Raw genomic sequence first — 14,867 nt, forward strand, 5'->3', positions numbered from 1 at the left:
GGGATACAGTAAACCTGAAGTGAAGCATCGGAATCTAAAACTGGACTCACAGGAGAGGTTCAAATCAAAAAAGTTAAAGTGTCATTCCTCTTGATCTTAACTCTGCATTGTGATTTTTGAATTTAATTCCGATGCAATTTCTGTGTTTCATCGTCAATAAGAAGGTCCAAGGGATACAGTAAACCTGGAATGAAGCATTGGAATCTAAGACTGGACTCACAGGAGAGGTTCAAATCATCGAAAATGAGAGTGTCAGTTCTCTTTTACTTAAGTCGGCATTGTGCGTTTTGAATTTAATTCCGATGCAAATTCTGTGTTTCATCGTCAATAAGAAGGTCCAAGGGATACAGTAAACCTGAAGTGAAGCATCGGAATCAAAAACTGGACTCACAGGAGAGGTTCAAATCATAGAAAGTTAGAGTGTCAGTCCTCTTGTACTTATGTCGGAATTGTGGTATTTGTATTGAATTCGGATGCAATTTCTGTGTTCCATCGTCAATAAGAATGTCCAAGGGATACAATAAACCTGAAGTGAAGCATCAGAATCTAAAACTGGACTCACATGAGAGGTTCAAATCATAGAAAGTTAGAGTGTCAGTCCTCTTTCACTTAAGTCGGCATTGTGCCTTTTGTATTAAATTCCGATGCAATTTCTATGTTTCATAGTCAATAAAAAGGTGCAAGGTATACAGTAAACCTGAAGTGAAGCATCGGAATCTAAAACTGGACTCACAGGAGAGGTTCAAATCATAGAAAGTGAGAGTGTCAGTCCTCTTCTACTTATCGGCTTTGTACCTTTTGAATTTAATTCCGATGCAATTTCTGTTTCATCGTCAATAATAAGGTCCAAGGGATACAGTAAACCTGAGGTGAAGCTTCGGAGTCTAAAACTGGACTCACAGGAGAGATTCAAATCATTGAAAGTTAGAGTGTCACTCCTCTTGTACTTGAGTCGGTATTGTGCCTTTTGTATTAAATTCGGATGCAATTTCTGTGTTTCATCGTCAATAAGAAGGTGCAAGGTATACTGTAAACCTGAAGTGAAGCATCGGAATCTAAAACTGGACTCACAGGAGAGGTTCAAATCATAGAAAGTGAGAGTGTCAGTCCTCTGGTACTTAAGACGACATTGTGCCATTTGTATTAAATTCGGACGCAATTTGTATGTTTCATCGTCAATAAGAAGGTCAAAGGGATACAGTAAACCTGAAGTGAAGCATCGGAATCTAAAACTGGACTCAAAGGAGAGGTTCAAATCATAGAAAGTTAGAGTGTTAGTCCTCTATTATTTAAGTCGGCATTGTGGCTTTTGCATTAAATTCCGATGCAATTTCTATGTTTCATTGTAAATAAGAAGGTGCAAGGTATACAGTAAACCTGAAGTGAAGCATCGGAATTTAAAACCGGACTTACAGGAGAGGTCCAAATCATAGAAAGAGAGAGTGTCAGTCCTCTTGTACTTAAGTTGGCATTGTGCCATTTGTATTAAATTCGGATGCAATTCCTGTGTTTCATAGTCAATAAGAAGGTCCAAGGAATACAGTAAACCTGAAGTGAAACATCGGAATCTAAAACTGGACTCACAGGAGAGGTTCAAATCATAGAAAGTAAGAGGGTCAGTCCTTTTGTACTTAAGTCGGCATTGTACCTTTTGTATTAAATTTGGATGCAAACTCTGTGTTTCATCGTTAATAAAAAGGTCCAAGGGAAACAGTAAACCTGAAGTGAAGCATCGGGATCTATAACTGGACTCATAGGACAGGTTCAAATCATAGAAAGTGAGAGTGGCATTCCTCATGTAGTTAAGTCGGTATTGTGCATTTTGAATTGAATTACGATGCAATTTCTGTGTTTCATAGTCAATAAGAAGGTGCAAGGTATGCAGTAAACCTGAAGTGAAGTATCGGAATCTGAAACTGGACTCACAGGAGAGGTTCACATCATAGAAAGTGAGAGTCTCAGTAGTCTTGTACTTAAGTCGCCATTGTGCCTTTTGTATTAAATTGGGATGCAATTTCTGTGTTTCATCGTCAATAAGAAGGTCCAAGGGATACAGTAAACCTGAAGTGAAGCTTCGGAATCTCAAACTGGACTCACAGGAGTGGTTCAAATCATAGAAAGTTAGAGTCTCAGTCCTTTTGTACTTAAGTCGTCATTGTGACTTTTGTATTAAATTCGGATGCAAACTCTGTGTTTCATCGTCAATTAGAAGGTCCAAGGGATACAGTAAACCTGAAGTGATGCATCGGAATCTGAAAGTGGACTCACAGGAGAGGTTCAAATCATAGAAAGTGAGAGTGTCAGTCCTCTTCTACTTAGGCCGGCATTGTGTCTTTTGAATTTAATTCCGATGCAATTTCTGTGTTTCATCGTCAATAACAAGGTCCAAAGGATACAGTAAACCTGAAGTGAAGCATCGGAATCTAAAACTGAACTCACAGGAGAGATTCAAATCATAGAAAGCTAGAGTGTCACTCCTCTTGTACTTAAGTCGGTATTGTGCCTTTTGTAATAAATTCGGATGCAATTTCTATGTTTCATCGTCAATAAAAAGGTGCAAGGTATACAGTAAACCTGAAGTGAAGCATCGGAATCTAAAACTGGACTCACAGGAGAGGTTCAAATCAAAAAAGTTAAAGTGTCATTCCTCTTGTACTTAACTCGGCATTGTGATTTTTGAATTTAATTCCGATGCAATTTCTGTGTTTCATCGTCAATAAGAAGGTCCAAGGGATACAGTAAACCTGGAATGAAGCATTGGAATCTAAGACTGGACTCACAGGAGAGGTTCAAATCATAGAAAATGAGAGTGTCAGTCCTCTTTTACTTAAGTCGGCATTGTGCGTTTTGAATTTAATTCCGATGCAAATTCTGTGTTTCATCGTCAATAAGAAGGTGCAAGGGATTCAGTAAACCTGAAGTGAAGCATCGGAATCAAAAACTGGACTCACAGGAAAGGTTCAAATCATAGAAAGTGAGAGTGTCGGTCCTCTTGTACTTAAGTCGGCATTGTGGCATTTGTATTAAATTCGGATGCAATTTCTGTGTTTCATCGTCAATAAGAATGTCCAAGGGATACAATAAACCTGAAGTGAAGCATCGGAATCTAAAACTGGACTCACAGGACAGGTTGAAATCATAGAAAGTGAGAGTGTCAGTCCTCTTCTACTTATCGGCTTTGTGCCTTTTGAATTTAATTCCGATGCAATTTCTGTTTCATCGTCAATAATAAGGTCCAAGGGATACAGTAAACCTGATGTGAAGCTTCGGAGTCTAAAACTGGACTCACAGGAGAGATTCAAATCATTGAAAGTTAGAGTGTCACTCCTCTTGTACTTGAGTCGGTATTGTAAGTTTTGTATTAAATTTGGATGCAAACTCTGTGTTTCATCGTCAATAAAAAGGTCCAAGGGATACAGTAAACTTGAAGTGATGCATCGGAATCTGAAACTGGACTCACAGGAGAGGTTCAAATCATTGAAAGTGAGAGTGTCAGTCCTCTAGCACTTAAGTCGGCATTGTGCCATTTGTATTAAATTCGGGTGCAATTTCTTTGTTTCATCGTCAATAAGAATGTCCAAGGGATAGAGTAAACCTGAAGAGAAGCTTCGGAATCTAAAACTGGACTCACAGGAGAGGTTCAAATCATAGAAAGTGAGAGTGTCAGTCCTCTTCTACTTAGGTCGGCATTGTGCCTTTTGAATTTAATTCCGATGCAATTTCTGTGTTTCATCGTCAATAAGAAGGTCCAAAGGATACAGTAAACCTGAAGTGAAGCATCGGAATCTAAAACTGAACTCACAGGAGAGATTCAAATCATAGGTAGTTAGAGTGTCACTCCTCTTGTACTTAAGTCGATATTGTGCCTTTTGTATTAAATTCGGATGCAATTTCTGTGTTTCATCATCCATAAGAAGGTCCAAGGGATACAGTAAACCTGAAGTGAAGCATCGGAATCTAAAACTGGACTCACAGGAGAGGTTCAAATCATAGAAAGTTAGAGTGTCAGTCCTCTTGTACTTATGACGACATTGTGCCATTTGTATTAAATTCGGACGCAATTTGTGTGTTTCATCGTCAATAAGAAGGTCAAAGGGATACAGTAAACCTGAAGTGAAGCATCGGAATCTAAAACTGGACTCAAAGGAGAGGTTCAAATCATAGAATGTTATAGTGTTAGTCCTCTATTATTTAAGTCGGCATTGTGGCTTTTGCATTAAATTCCGATGCAATTTCTATGTTTCATTGTCAATAAGAAGGAGCAAGGTATACAGTAAACCTGAAGTGAAGCATCGGAATTTAAAACCGGACTTACAGGAGAGGTCCAAATCATAGAAAGAGAGAGTGTCAGTCCTCTTGTACTTAAGTTGGCATTGTGCCATTTGTATTAAATTCGGATGCAATTCCTGTGTTTCATAGTCAATAAGAAGGTCCAAGGAATACAGTAAACCTGAAGTGAAACATCGGAATCTAAAACTGGACTCACAGGAGAGGTTCAAATCATAGAAAGTAAGAGGGTCAGTCCTTTTGTACTTAAGTCGGCATTGTACCTTTTGTATTAAATTTGGATGCAAACTCTGTGTTTCATCGTTAATAAAAAGGTCCAAGGGAAACAGTAAACCTGAAGTGAAGCATCGGGATCTATAACTGGACTCATAGGACAGGTTCAAATCATAGAAAGTGAGAGTGGCATTCCTCATGTAGTTAAGTCGGTATTGTGCATTTTGAATTGAATTACGATGCAATTTCTGTGTTTCATAGTCAATAAGAAGGTGCAAGGTATGCAGTAAACCTGAAGTGAAGTATCGGAATCTGAAACTGGACTCACAGGAGAGGTTCACATCATAGAAAGTGAGAGTCTCAGTAGTCTTGTACTTAAGTCGCCATTGTGCCTTTTGTATTAAATTGGGATGCAATTTCTGTGTTTCATCGTCAATAAGAAGGTCCAAGGGATACAGTAAACCTGAAGTGAAGCTTCGGAATCTCAAACTGGACTCACAGGAGTGGTTCAAATCATAGAAAGTTAGAGTCTCAGTCCTTTTGTACTTAAGTCGTCATTGTGACTTTTGTATTAAATTCGGATGCAAACTCTGTGTTTCATCGTCAATTAGTAGGTCCAAGGGATACAGTAAACCTGAAGTGATGCATCGGAATCTGAAAGTGGACTCACAGGAGAGGTTCAAATCATAGAAAGTGAGAGTGTCAGTCCTCTTCTACTTAGGCCGGCATTGTGTCTTTTGAATTTAATTCCGATGCAATTTCTGTGTTTCATCGTCAATAACAAGGTCCAAAGGATACAGTAAACCTGAAGTGAAGCATCGGAATCTAAAACTGAACTCACAGGAGAGATTCAAATCATAGAAAGCTAGAGTGTCACTCCTCTTGTACTTAAGTCGGTATTGTGCCTTTTGTAATAAATTCGGATGCAATTTCTATGTTTCATCGTCAATAAAAAGGTGCAAGGTATACAGTAAACCTGAAGTGAAGCATCGGAATCTAAAACTGGACTCACAGGAGAGGTTCAAATCAAAAAAGTTAAAGTGTCATTCCTCTTGTACTTAACTCGGCATTGTGATTTTTGAATTTAATTCCGATGCAATTTCTGTGTTTCATCGTCAATAAGAAGGTCCAAGGGATACAGTAAACCTGGAATGAAGCATTGGAATCTAAGACTGGACTCACAGGAGAGGTTCAAATCATAGAAAATGAGAGTGTCAGTCCTCTTTTACTTAAGTCGGCATTGTGCGTTTTGAATTTAATTCCGATGCAAATTCTGTGTTTCATCGTCAATAAGAAGGTGCAAGGGATACAGTAAACCTGAAGTGAAGCATCGGAATCAAAAACTGGACTCACAGGAAAGGTTCAAATCATAGAAAGTGAGAGTGTCGGTCCTCTTGTACTTAAGTCGGCATTGTGGCATTTGTATTAAATTCGGATGCAATTTCTGTGTTTCATCGTCAATAAGAATGTCCAAGGGATACAATAAACCTGAAGTGAAGCATCGGAATCTAAAACTGGACTCACAGGACAGGTTGAAATCATAGAAAGTGAGAGTGTCAGTCCTCTTCTACTTATCGGCTTTGTGCCTTTTGAATTTAATTCCGATGCAATTTCTGTTTCATCGTCAATAATAAGGTCCAAGGGATACAGTAAACCTGATGTGAAGCTTCGGAGTCTAAAACTGGACTCACAGGAGAGATTCAAATCATTGAAAGTTAGAGTGTCACTCCTCTTGTACTTGAGTCGGTATTGTAAGTTTTGTATTAAATTTGGATGCAAACTCTGTGTTTCATCGTCAATAAAAAGGTCCAAGGGATACAGTAAACTTGAAGTGATGCATCGGAATCTGAAACTGGACTCACAGGAGAGGTTCAAATCATTGAAAGTGAGAGTGTCAGTCCTCTAGCACTTAAGTCGGCATTGTGCCATTTGTATTAAATTCGGGTGCAATTTCTTTGTTTCATCGTCAATAAGAATGTCCAAGGGATAGAGTAAACCTGAAGAGAAGCTTCGGAATCTAAAACTGGACTCACAGGAGAGGTTCAAATCATAGAAAGTGAGAGTGTCAGTCCTCTTCTACTTAGGTCGGCATTGTGCCTTTTGAATTTAATTCCGATGCAATTTCTGTGTTTCATCGTCAATAAGAAGGTCCAAAGGATACAGTAAACCTGAAGTGAAGCATCGGAATCTAAAACTGAACTCACAGGAGAGATTCAAATCATAGGTAGTTAGAGTGTCACTCCTCTTGTACTTAAGTCGATATTGTGCCTTTTGTATTAAATTCGGATGCAATTTCTGTGTTTCATCATCCATAAGAAGGTCCAAGGGATACAGTAAACCTGAAGTGAAGCATCGGAATCTAAAACTGGACTCACAGGAGAGGTTCAAATCATAGAAAGTTAGAGTGTCAGTCCTCTTGTACTTATGACGACATTGTGCCATTTGTATTAAATTCGGACGCAATTTGTGTGTTTCATCGTCAATAAGAAGGTCAAAGGGATACAGTAAACCTGAAGTGAAGCATCGGAATCTAAAACTGGACTCAAAGGAGAGGTTCAAATCATAGAATGTTAGAGTGTTAGTCCTCTATTATTTAAGTCGGCATTGTGGCTTTTGCATTAAATTCCGATGCAATTTCTATGTTTCATTGTCAATAAGAAGGAGCAAGGTATACAGTAAACCTGAAGTGAAGCATCGAAATTTAAAACCGGACTTACAGGAGAGGTCCAAATCATAGAAAGAGAGAGTGTCAGTCCTCTTGTACTTAAGTTGGCATTGTGCCATTTGTATTAAATTCGGATGCAATTCCTGTGTTTCATAGTCAATAAGAAGGTCCAAGGAATACAGTAAACCTGAAGTGAAACATCGGAATCTAAAACTGCACTCACAGGAGAGGTTCAAATCCTAGAAAGTAAGAGTGTCAGTCCTCTTGTACTTAAGTCGGCATTGTACCTTTTGTATTAAATTTGGATGCAAACTCTGTGTTTCATCGTTAATAAAAAGGTCCAAGGGAAACAGTAAACCTGAAGTGAAGCATCGGGATCTAAAACTGGAACCATAGGACAATTTCAAATCATAGAAAGTGAGAGTGGCATTCCTCATGTAGTTAAGTCGGTATTGTGCATTTTGAATTTAATTCCGATGCAATTTCTGTGTTTCATAGTCAATAAGAAGGTGCAAGGTATGCAGTAAACCTGAAGTGAAGTATCGGAATCTGAAACTGGACTCACAGGAGAGGTTCACATCATAGAAAGTGAGAGTCTCAGTAGTCTTGTACTTAAGTCGCCATTGTGCCTTTTGTATTAAATTCGGATGCAATTTCTGTGTTTCATCGTCAATAAGAAGGTCCAAGGAATACAGTAAACCTGAAGTGAAGCTTCGGAATCTCAAACAGGACTCACAGGAGTGGTTCAAATCATAGAAAGTTAGAGTCTCAGTCCTTTTGTACTTAAGTCGGCATTGTGACTTTTGTATTAAATTCGGATGCAAACTCTGTGTTTCATCGTCAATTAGAAGGTCCAAGGGATACAGTAAACCTGAAGTGATGCATCGGAATCTGAAAGTGGACTCACAGGAGAGGTTCAAATCATAGAAAGTGAGAGTGTCAGTCCTCTTCTACTTAGGCCGGCATTGTGTCTTTTGAATTTAATTCCGATGCAATTTCTGTGTTTCATCGTCAATAAGAAGGTCCAAAGGATACAGTAAACCTGAAGTGAAGCATCGGAATCTGAAACTGAACTCACAGGAGAGATTCAAATCATAGAAAGCTAGAGTGTCACTCCTCTTGTACTTTAGTCGGTATTGTGCCTTTTGTAATAAATTCGGATGCAATTTCTATGTTTCATCGTCAATAAAAAGGTGCAAGGTATACAGTAAACCTGAAGTGAAGCATCGGAATGTAAAACTGGACTCACAGGAGAGGTTCAAATCAAAAAAGTTAAAGTGTCATTCCCCTTGTACTTAACTCTGCATTGTGATTTTTGAATTTAATTCCGATGCAATTTCTGTGTTTCATCGTCAATAAGAAGGTCCAAGGGATACAGTAAACCTGGAATGAAGCATTGGAATCTAAGACTGGACTCACAGGAGAGGTTCAAATCATAGAAAATGCGAGTGTCAGTCCTCTTTTACTTAAGTCGGCATTGTGCGTTTTGAATTTAATTCCGATGCAAATTCTGTGTTTCATCGTCAATCAGAAGGTGCAAGGGATACAGTAAACCTGAAGTGAAGCATCGGAATCAAAAACTGGACTCACTGGAAAGGTTCAAATCATAGAAAGTGAGAGTGTCGGTCCTCTTGTACTTAAGTCGGCATTGTGGCATTTATATTAAATTCGGATGCAATTTCTGTGTTTCATCGTCAATAAGAATGTCCAAGGGATACAATAAACCTGAAGTGAAGCATCGGAATCTAAAACTGGACTTACAGGAGAGGTTCAAATCATAGAAAGTTAGAGTGTCAGTCCTCTTTTACTTAAGTCGGCATTGTGCCTTTTGTCCTAAATTCCGATGCAATTTCTATGTTTCATCGTCAATAAAAAGGTGCAAGGTATACAGTAAACCTGAAGTGAAGCATCGGAATCTAAAACTGGACTCACAGGAGAGGTTCAAATCATAGAAAGTGAGAGTGTCAGTCCTCTTCTACTTATCGGCATTGTGCCTTTTGAATTTAATTCCGCTGCAATTTCTGTTTCATCGTCAATAAGAAGGTCCAAGGGATACAGTAAACCTGAAGTGAAGCATCGGAATCTAAAACTGGACTCACAGGAGAGATTCAAATCATTGAAAGTTAGAGTGTCACTCCTCTTGTACTTGAGTCGGTATTGTGCCTTTTGTATTAAATTCGGATGCAATTTCTGTGTTTCATCGTCAATAAGAAGGTGCAAGGTATACTGTAAACCAGAAGTGAAGCATCGGAATCTAAAACTGGACTCACAGGACAGGTTGAAATCATAGAAAGTGAGAGTGTCAGTCCTCTTGTACTTAAGTCGACATTGTGCCATTTGTATTAAATTCAAATGCAATCTCTGTGTTTCATCGTCAATAAGAAGGTCAAAGGGATACAGTAAAACTGAAGTGAAGCATCAGAATCTAAAACTGTACTCACAGGAGAGGTTCAAATCATAGAAAGTTAGAGTGTTAGTCCTCTTTTATTTAAGTCGGCATTGTGGCTTTTGCATTAAATTCTGATGCAATTTCTATGTTTCATCGTCAATAAGAAGGTGCAAGGTATACAGTAAACCTGAAGTGAAGCATCGGAATTTAAAACCGGACTCACAGGAGAGGTTCAAATCATAGAAAGTAAGAGTGTCAGTCCTCTTGTACTTAAGTCGGCATTGTACCTTTTGTATTAAATTTGAATGCAAACTCTGTGTTTCATCGTCAATAAAAAGGTCCAAGGGATACAGTAAACCTAAAGTGAAGCATCGGGATCTAAAACTGGACTCATAGGAGAGGTTCAAATCATAGAAAGTGAGAATGTCAGTCCTCTTGTAGTTAAGTCGGTATTGTGCTTTTGAATTTAATTCCGATGCAATTTCTGTGTTTCATCGTCAATAAGAAGGTGCAAGGCATGCAGTAAACCTGAAGTGAAGCATCGGAATCTGAAACTGGACTCACAGGAGAGGTTCACATCATAGAAAGTGAGAGTGTCAGTAGTCTTGTACTTGAGTCGCCATTGTGCCTTTTGTATTAAATTCGGATGCAATTTCTGTGTTTCATCGTCAATAAGATGGTCCAAGGGATACAGTAAATCTCAAGTGAAGCATCGGAATCTAAAACTGGACTCAAAGGAGAGGTTCAAATCATAGAAAGTTAGAGTGTCTGTCCTTTTGTACTTATGTCGGCATTGTGACTTTTGTATTAAAATCGGATGCAAACTCTGTGTTTCATCGTCAATTAGAAAGTCCAAGGGATACAGTAAACTTGAAGTGATGCATCGGAATCTGAAACTGGACTCACAGGAGAGGTTCAAATCATAGAAAGTTAGAGTGTCATTCCTCTTGTACATAACTCTGCATTGTGATTTTTGAATTTAATTCCGATGCAATTTCTGTGTTTCATCGTCAATAAGAAGGTGCAAGGTATGCAGTAAACCTGAAGTGAAGCATCGGAATCTGAAACTGGACTCACAGGAGAGGTTCACATCATAGAAAGTGAGAGTGTCAGTAGTCTTGTACTTAAGTCGCCATTGTGCCATTTGTATTAAATTCGGGTGCAATTTCTGTGTTTCATCGTCAATAAGAATGTCCAAGGGATAGAGTAAACCTGAAGAGAAGCATCGGAATCTAAAACTGGACTCACAGGAGAGGTTCAAATCATAGAAAGTGAGAGTGTCACTCCTCTTCTACTTAGGTCGGCATTGTGCCTTTTGAATTTAATTCCGATGCCAATTTCTGTGTTTCATCGTCAATAAGAAGGTCCGAAGGATACAGTAAACCTGAAGTGAAGCATCGGAATCTAAAACTGAACTCACAGGAGAGATTCAAATCATAGATAGCTAGAGTGTCACTCCTCTTGTACTTAAGTCAATATTGTGCCTTTTGTATTAAATTCGGATGCAATTTCTGTGTTTCATCATCCATAAGAAGGTCCAAGGGATACAGTAAACCTTAGGTAAAGCATCGGAATCTAAAACTGGACTCACAGGAGAGGTTCAAATCATAAAAAGTTAGAGTGTCAGTCCTCTTGTACTTAAGTCGGCATTGAGCCTTTTGCATTAATTTCGGATGCAAACTCTGTGTTTCATCGTCAATAAGAAGGTCCAAGGGATACAGTAAGCCTGAAGTGAAGCATCGGAATCTAAAACTGGACTCACAGGAGAGGTTCAAATCATAGAAAGTTAGAGTGTCATTCCTCTTGTACATAACTCTGCATTGTGATTTTTGAATTTAATTCCGATGCAATTTCTGTGTTTCATCGTCAATAAAAAGGTGCAAGGTATATAGTAAACCTGAAGTGAAGCATCGGAATCTAAAACTGGACTCACAGGAGAGGTTCAAATCATAGAAAGTGAGAGTGTCAGTCCTCTTCTACTTATCGGCATTGTGCCTTTTGAATTTAATTCCGCTGCAATTTCTGTTTCATCGTCAATAAGAAGGTCCAAGGGATACAGTAAACCTGAAGTGAAGCATCGGAATCAGAAACTGGACTCACAGGTGAGATTCAAATCATTGAAAGTTAGAGTGTCACTCCTCTTGTACTTGAGTCGGAATTGTGCCTTTTGTATTAAATTCAGATGCAATTTCTGTGTTTCATCGTCAATAAGAAGGTGCAAGGTATACTGTAAACCTGAAGTGAAGCATCGGAATCTAAAACTGGACTCACAGGAGAGGTTAAAATCATAGAAAGTGAGAGTGTCAGTCCTCTTGTACTTAAGTCGACATTGTGCCATTTGTATTAAATTCAAATGCAATCTCTGTGTTTCATCGTCAATAAGAAGGTCCAAGGGATACAGTAAACCTGAAGTGAAGCATCGGAATCTAAAACTGGACTCACAGGAGAGGTTCAAATCATAGAAAGTTAGAGTGTTAGTCCTCTTTTATTTAAGTCGGCATTGCGGCTATTGCATTAAATTCTGATGCAATTTCTATGTTTCATCGTCAATAAGAAGGTGGAAGGTATACAGTAAACCTGAAGTGAAGCATCGGAATTTAAAACCGGACTCACAGGAGAGGTTCAAATCATAGAAAGTGAGAGTGTCAGTCCTCTTGTACTTAAGTCGGCATTGTACCTTTTGTATTAAATTTGGATGCAAACTCTGTGTTTCATCGTCAATAAAAAGGTCCAAGGGATACAGTAAACCTGAAGTGAAGCATCGGGATCTAAAACTGGACTCATAGGAGAGGTTCAAATCATAGAAATTGAGAATGTCAGTCCTCTTGTAGTTAAGTCGGTATTGTGCTTTTGAATTTAATTCCGATGCAATTTCTGTGTTTCATCGTCAATAAGAAGGTGCAAGGTATGCAGTAAACCTGAAGTGAAGCATCGGAATCTGAAACTGGACTCACAGGAGAGGTTCACATCATAGAAAGTGAGAGTGTCAGTAGTCTTGTACTTAAGTCGCCATTGTGCCTTTTGTATTAAATTCGGATGCAATTTCTGTGTTTCATCGTCAATAAGAAAGTCCAAGGGATACAGTAAACCTCAAGTGAAGCATCGGAATCTAAAACTGGACTCACAGGAGAGGTTCAAATCATAGAAAGTTAGAGTGTCAGTCCTTTTGTACATATGTCGGCATTGTGACTTTTGTATTAAATTCGGATGCAAACTCTGTGTTTCATCGTCAATTAGAAGGTCCAAGGGATACAGAAAACTTGAACTTATGCATCGGAATCTGAAACTGGACTCACAGGAGAGGTTCAAATCATAGAAAGTGAGAGTGTCAGTCCTCTAGTACTTAAGTCGGCATTGTGCCATTTGTATTAAATTCGGGTGCAATTTCTGTGTTTCATCGTCAATAAGAAGGTCCAAGGGATACAGTAAACCTGAAGAGAAACATCGGAATCTAAAACTGGACTCACAGGAGAGGTTCAAATCATAGAAAGTGAGAGTGTCAGTCCTCTTCTACTTAGGTCGGTATTGTGCCTTTTGAATTTAATTCCGATGCAATTTCTGTGTTTCATCGTCAATAAGAAGGTCCAAAGGATACAGTAAACCTGAAGTGAAGCATCGGAATCTAAAACTGAACTCACAGGAGAGATTCAAATCATAGATAGCTAGAGTGTCACTCCTCTTGTACTTAAGTCGATATTGTGCCTTTTGTATTAAATTCGGATGCAATTTCTGTGTTTCATCATCCATAAGAAGGTCCAAGGGATACAGTAAATCTTAGGTAAAGCATCGGAATCTAAAACTGGACTCACAGGAGAGGTTCAAATCATAGAAAGTTAGAGTGTCAGTCCTCTTGTACTTAAGTCGGCATTGAGCCTTTTGCATTAATTTCGGATGCAAACTCTGTGTTTCATCGTCAATAAGAAGGTCCAAGGGATACAGTAAGCCTGAAGTGAAGCATCGGAATCTAAAACTGGACTCACAGGAGAGGTTCAAATCATAGAAAGTTAGAGTGTCATTCCTCTTGTACATAACTCTGCATTGTGATTTTTGAATTTAATTCCGATGCAATTTCTGTGTTTCATCGTCAATAAGAAGGTCCAAGGGATACAGTAAACATGGAATGATGCATTTGAATCTAAGACTGGACTCACAGGAGAGGTTCAAATCATAGAAAATTAGAGTGACAGACCTCTTTTACTTAAGTCGGCATTGTGCGTTTTGAATTTAATTCCGATGCAAATTCTGTGTCTCATTGTCAATAAGAAGGTCCAAGGGAAACAGTAAACCTGAAGTGCAGCATCGGAATCAAAAACTGGACCCACAGGAAAGGTTCAAATCATAGAAAGTGAGAGTGTCAGTCCTCTTGTACTTAAGTCGGCATTGTGGCATTTGTATTAAATTCGGATGCAATTTCTGTGTTTCATCGTCAATAAGAATGTCCAAGGGATACAATAAACCTGAAGTGATGCATCGGAATCTAAAACTGGACTCACAGGAGAGGTTCAAATCATAGAAAGTTAGAGTATCAGTCCTCTTTTACTTAAGTCGGCATTGTGCCTTTTGTATTAAATTCCATTGCAATTTCGACGTTTCATCGTCAACAAAAAGGTGCAAGGTATACAGTGAACCTGAAATGAAGCATCGGAATCTAAAACTGGACTCACAGGAGAGGTTCAAATCATAGAAAGTGAGAGTGTCAGTCCTCTTCTACTTAGGTCGGCATTGTGCCCTTTGAATTTAATTCCGATGCAATTTCTGTGTTTCATCGTCAATAAGAAGGTCCAAAGGATACAGTAAACCTGAAGTGAAGCATCATAATCAAAGACTGGACTCACAGGAGAGATTCAAATCACAGCAAGTTAGAGTGTCCTTCCTCTTGTACTTAAGTTGGTATTGTGCCTTTTGTATTAAATTCGGATGCAATTTCTGTGTTTCATCGTCAATAAGAAGGTCCAAGGGATACAGTAAACATTAAGTGAAGCATCGGAATCTAAAACTGGACTCACAGGAGAGGTTCAAATCATAGAATGTCAGAGTGTCAGTCCTCTTTTACTTAAGTCGGCATTGTGCCTTTTGTATTAAATTCCGATGCAATTTCTGTGTTTCAACGTCAATAAGAAGGTCCAAGGGATACAGTAAACCTGAAGTGAAGCATCAGAATCTGAAACTGGACTCACAGGAGAGGTTCAAATCATAGAAAGTTAGAGTGTCAGTCCTCATTTACTTAAGTCGGCATTGTGCCTTTTGTATTAAATTCGGATGCAATATCTGTGTTTCATCGTCAATAAGAAGGTCCAAGGGATACAGTAAAAT

Source organism: Schistocerca serialis, chromosome 10, assembly GCF_023864345.2.
Source record: "Schistocerca serialis cubense isolate TAMUIC-IGC-003099 chromosome 10, iqSchSeri2.2, whole genome shotgun sequence".
Lineage (NCBI taxonomy): Eukaryota > Metazoa > Arthropoda > Insecta > Orthoptera > Acrididae > Schistocerca > Schistocerca serialis.